At 35.5% G+C, this 5,823-nt stretch overlaps 1 long non-coding RNA gene across 2 annotated transcripts; it reads right to left on the bottom strand.

Annotated features, from left to right (window-relative positions):
• Positions 1-4,292: 4,292 nt before the first annotated feature.
• On the bottom strand, positions 4,293-5,146 carry LOC106319982. Of its 2 annotated transcripts, none has more exons than XR_001265661.1 (3): positions 4,979-5,146; positions 4,610-4,736; positions 4,293-4,536 (listed from the first exon to the last, which is right to left on the bottom strand). It is a non-coding gene; the product is annotated as an uncharacterized LOC106319982 (long non-coding RNA). The 2 variants fall into 2 exon arrangements; XR_001265660.1 differs by having other exon boundaries at positions 4,293-4,547; positions 4,638-4,736; positions 4,979-5,142.
• Positions 5,147-5,823: the final 677 nt, after the last annotated feature.

Raw genomic sequence — 5,823 nt, 5'->3', positions numbered from 1 at the left:
CGGTAGAAGCTTGGGGGAGGCAGAAAGCAGCACACCAAAAGTTTGTCATGCTTGCTATGACAGATTTAATACGCAGCAGATGGCCAGCGTAGGATAGAGCTTTACTTGTCCACGAGAGACATCGATTTCTGATCTTTGTGATAAGAGGCTCATAGTCATTCCAAGTCATGATTTTTGTGGTGAGAGGGAGGCCAAGATATTTGATAGGCAAAGTAGAGATGGACAGACCCGTGATAGCTGCTTCACCTTCAAGTGCTTACTTTCCTCTCCCAGCTGCAAAGACAGTAGACTTTCCAATATTTATCCGCAGCCCTGACATATTCGCAAATTCATCAAAAAAAACGAAGAGTGCCTTGAAAAGACGTTGGTGTTCCATCAGTGAAAACCACTATATCATCCGCAAAGCTCGAATGTGATAAGTTTACTTCCTGACACTGTGGATGAAATCCAATGATACCTTCTGCAACCGCTTTGTTGATGAGCTTGGATAACACATTGCTGACAATAACATATAGGTAAGGACGTTGGTGTTCCATCAGTGAAAACCACTATATCATCCGCAAAGCTCGAATGTGATAAGTTTACTTCCTGACACTGTGGATGAAATCCAATGATACCTTCTGCAACCGCTTTGTTGATGAGCTTGGATAACACATTGCTGACAATAACATATAGGTAAGGAGATAATGAGAAGCCTTGTCGAATGCCTCTACTGCTAGTGAAAAAAACCTCTAGTTCTCCATTGACTGACACTAAGAAAGCTGCAGTTCCTATACATTTCATTATCCAAGTAACAAAAAATATCAGGGTAGTTCATAGCTCGAAAAGTAGCTTCAATGAATGACCAGCTCACAGAGTTAAAAGCCTTGGAGATATCCATTTTTATAGCAGATGTAGAGGACACTGAACTCTTATGATAGTCCTTTACTAGTTTTGTGGCCAAGATGATATTTTCCAGAAGGAGCCGACCTTCAACAAACGCACATTGATTTAGTTCTATAGCCTCCAGTAAGGTAGCCTTTAGCCTCGATGCAGTAATCTTGGAAATAACCTTGTATATAACGTTACAGCACATTATAGGTCTAAAATCCGACAACTTCTCAGCGTCTACTGTCTTGGGATCAGAGATAGCAGAGTGGCGTTGACACTATGAGGCATGAATCAAAATAAGAAGAATGGCTGGACTGTTGTGACAAAATCCTTACCAATCACTGACCATGCTGCTTTGTAGAATTCCATGGGATACCCATCAGGTCCAAACGCTTTGTTAGCAGGCATAGAGAACAAAACTTCTTGAATTTATCAAGCTCCCAAGGTAAAGCTTACACCCACTACAGGAAATAAGGGAAGTAATAGCAGACGAAAAATGCTATGAGTCCTGTATAATAGCGCTTCCTTAGCCGCTCTGACAGCGCCCGTTATAATAGGTCCGACACTTTTAATAGTCATTTTCGTTTATGCTATAGTTAACTATACAACAATAGCGTTATTTCATGAAGATCTCACATAGACCACATCATTACAGATAGCCTCAACACTCTCATAAACATCATCCATTCCAGCCTTCACAATCAGATTGACTATATGTGCACTACATCTCACATGCATGAATTCTCTATCTAATACGAATGCATCTTCAGGCTTTAAAGAAACCTGATTCTGAAATATCCTCAAAGTCGAAGAATTAGTTGTTGCATTGTCTACAGTTACAAAAATACATTTTCTCTTCCACAGCCAACTAAGATATCCAAAAGAACCTTAGAAATTGTCTGACCTTTGTGATCAGTGACGGGTTTGAACTCATTGATGAGCTTCTTCAGTCGCCAACAAGCATAAATGTAATGGGAAGTGACAACCATGTAACAGCACTTGTGATCAAGCCAAACACAGAAAGAACAAACACATAAGGAACAATCCAAACACAAGAGGCAAAAACCATAGAAAAATGGAAATTAAAGTCCTTACACATTGTAGTCAGAAAAACATTGTGCTTATAAGCTTTAAACCATTTCTTCAAAACGGCCTTCCTCTGCACATACAGCTCAACAGTGTCTCTTGTTGATGTCCTTTTTGAAACATGTTTGTATAGATTCATCTACAAACATACCATACAAAGTTATATAACAAACTAAACGAAAGCATTAAAATATGTCTGAGTTCGATAAAATGAGAGAAATCTGACCTTAGAACAAAAGTTTTTCCAAGCAACACTTTCTATGAAACTAAATGGTAACTCTCCTATCACCATCATCTCAATAGTAACTTCTCCGAAAATAGTTTTATTGACTTTTTCAGACTTCAGTTTTCCTTCTTCATTGATATCAGGCTGAGTGGAACTTTGGCCTCTGAAAATGCCAAGTAGTGTTTCTAGACAGTAAGATGCTTCATCAAGTTTGATGTTCCCGACCTTGTTGAGCAACAAAACTCCTTCTTGCATTAATGACAAATTCATTTGTCACGATTCTCCTTTATTCTTGTTTAACATTCCCAAACTTTAGACCTTGTAGGAAGAACCCGAGGAGATTTCTTTGCTTGGTATGTTTCTCCACTAGCTCCAGGTGTTTTTTTATGCTTGCCTCTACTATTTGGAGTCATCAACTCTTGTTCTTCATCACCTTCTACATATTTTTCATTGTTAAGAGTAACACGGTTTGGAGTTGAAGATGAATCTATCTGAAAAAAACTACATGTATAGAATCATTCGTGATTCATAAGAGAAGAAATTACATTCAATCGAAAAGAAACCTAACATTCAATCGTATTCAAGTTAAGTAACCCGAACAGAAACCCCTAGCATTCAATCGATTTGAAATAACTCTAAACCCTAAGATTTAGAAAACCTAATTTCTTCTCATTCAAACTCCAAATCGAATCACAGAACATATGAAGAAATAGGAGATTATGGATTGTGAAATTCATAAGTTGTTATTCACATGGGGTTGTTTTCACGAAATCGAAGAAGATGGAGAATGAGTAAGTTTTTGAAACATAAGAGGCTCTTTAGGTTTAATAGCAGATATGATTAGGGATTTCGAAAAGTAGAAGAAGATGAATAGCTTCTTGTTTAATGATTTTGCTCTGAAACAAAAAGTATCCAAAAGAGGAAGAGACTCACTTGTGTTATGTATATATGTATACTAGTGGTGCGTCCGTGCTTCGCGCGGAATGTAACGTATTGTTATTTGAATATGTTGTGTAGATATGCTAAGTCTTTGTCTTGGTAAATCTCTAAGTGTAGTGGCGATAGTTTTATTATTTGAGAAGTGGTGTGTGTTTCTTTTTCGAAGTTTTCATGCTTTGTGTTTTTATTATTTGAGAATACATTCTGCTATCGAATCCGGAGAAATTTTATTTTAATTTTTATGGTTGTTTATATTTTTGATGATTCGCACATTTTCTAATATTATTTGCTTAGAATTATTTTAATATGGTATTTAAAAAAAATTGTGACTGTAAAATCAAATTTTCCATAGTGTATTAGGAAGAAAATATTCATCGAAATGTGATGATATTTTTTTATTTTACTTTCTCTCAGTGCATTTATTTAGGAAGTTTGAAACATAAGAAAAATGTGATCTTCCCATAATCAATCTAATATTTATTTTTTACATAAGAGTATTTTGTAAGCTTTTGTATTAACGGTTTTTAATTTTATTTATTTCAAGTTATTTTGTTGCAATAAATTAATTAAATGGTTTATCTAAAGTATGTGTGTAATGAGATTTTATAAACATAAATCCAAATTATTTTCTAGTGACATCTTAGAAAGGAAATGTTTATATTCGTAATCTAGCTAAATTAGATCAAAGTCTAGTTCTTAGAGTTCTTGTTCTAACTTTGGTACCAATAGTTCAGATATTAGAATATGTGTTCTGCTTTCCCCTAGATGCAGAAGATAACTTCTAGATTAAGCAGAATTAGTTTTAGAAAATTTATAACAATTTTTAATTCTTCGAAAATAAATTCTAACCAATCAAATATTAATGTTTTGTTTTTTATTTTATTGTAAAAGTTCAGAAATGTATTTATTTATAATATTTTATAATTTAGCAAAGGGTAAAATGAACAAAAAGGGTAAATAATAGAAAAGGTGTGTTGAGACAAATGATTAGTTAACAAATTTCTCAAAGTTATTTGAAGATCAGATTTGTCATCTTGAAGCAAACCAAATTTCCATAGCTTCTACATATTGATTGCCTCTTATCCTAGCAGAGATGAAATTTTGTACCAGACCATTTTGTCAATGTTTTGTATTACACAAGATGCAGGAATTGAAGTCATTATGTTCCTCTTCCGTCATACTAAGTGAATTGTTGCTTGGAATACATACTGAATGATAAACTGACTGACTTGATCCCAATAATTTCAACCAGAATATCTAATATCCGTATCTACTGTTGTGTACTTGAACCAAAAAGCTTTAAAGTAAGATTTTCCCATACCTTCTCCAAAAATTTAGTGAAAATAAAGATGGTCAGGGTCTCTAAAGGATATAAGTGTTGGATGCTCCTGAGTTCCACTTCCTTATATGATCTCCTGTGGAAAACCTGTCATGGATTGCAATCCAAGAAAGAAGAGAGAATTTAGGGGTTGCGTGCAAGAACCATACCCCTTTATACCAAAGCTTAGTTGGTGACCTCTCTTTCCATTGAGCAAATCTTTTTTCTCGCAACATGTGAATCTCTTGCTCAATTAAAATTCAGCTTTTTCACTCGATGCCTTCTTCTCCTATGATTCTGAATAACCCATTCAACAGTTGAATTAATTAATTTCTCAGATCAATGCAAACTCTAATCATCAGATTAGTTGCATATTGAAGACAACTTTTTTAACCCCACTGTTAGAACAATGTAAGATGTCTGTTCCATTAACTATATTTATGAACAGAACAAACTTTTCTGCTTGCACTGAGTAATTATCTATCTGTAATATACTAACAGGTCTGTTTTTAATTGTCCAGACATATGAAGGTACTGACCCAGCTATTGTAAGCACGTTCATGGTGGTTTTGTGTGCTCTTCCGTGCCGGTGACATAGATTTTCCTAGTATACTGCAATTCGTTTTGAAGACCTGTAAGATCCACAAATGAGTGAATATAATTAAAAAATTTCTTATAGAAGTGAAATTAAAACCCACATAGTGGTGCATCTAAAACTTTCGTAGATTCTTATATATCTCCTTGTAAACTATATTAGTCACTCCCCCTGCATCTCATGTTTCAGGAGAGGACATGGATGGCCGAAATTACCTCCTGGTCGAAGAGGACATGTCTACCCCATGAGCTTTCCAAAACCTCAACAATCAGACTTTGACGGTGTTCGTGACAGTAGCCGGCTTTCAAATAGGCGATCAAAATGGGGAGGTCTACATAGTTGGTGATTGATTCTCTTAGTATAGTGTTCGATAAGGAGCAATGATGTGTATCTACGATGCAGACTCTTATTTATAGGTCTAGATTGGCTAACATGGAGGAAGAAGGGGATGTCTTAAATGCGGAGTAGTAGAGGTGGTAGATCAATGGCGTTAATGAGAAGGTAATTAGATAGACTGAATGCACCTCGAGACCGTTACGGATTTGACTAACCAGATGCAGTAGGATGAACATCAAATGTTACTGTAACTAATCTTTCATCAAACAGGGAGGTGAGAGACGATGATTGATCCCCTGTATGTGGGTTTTTATTAAGATATATAGAATTTAGGTCCACTCGAAAGTTAAAGTAGTGAGCCCAATTAATTTAAAATAAAGAAACCCAATACGTAAACAAATTATCAGAAGTCGTAGACGTAGAGTGGTTTAGACATGCTGACGTGGCAGCTTT

The sequence above is a fragment of the Brassica oleracea genome, unplaced genomic scaffold (assembly GCF_000695525.1).
Source record: "Brassica oleracea var. oleracea cultivar TO1000 unplaced genomic scaffold, BOL UnpScaffold00746, whole genome shotgun sequence".
In the NCBI taxonomy this organism is placed as follows: Eukaryota; Viridiplantae; Streptophyta; class Magnoliopsida; order Brassicales; family Brassicaceae; genus Brassica; species Brassica oleracea.
Note: the sequence above shows the minus strand (reverse complement) of the source record. Positions and strands in the feature narration are given on the sequence as shown.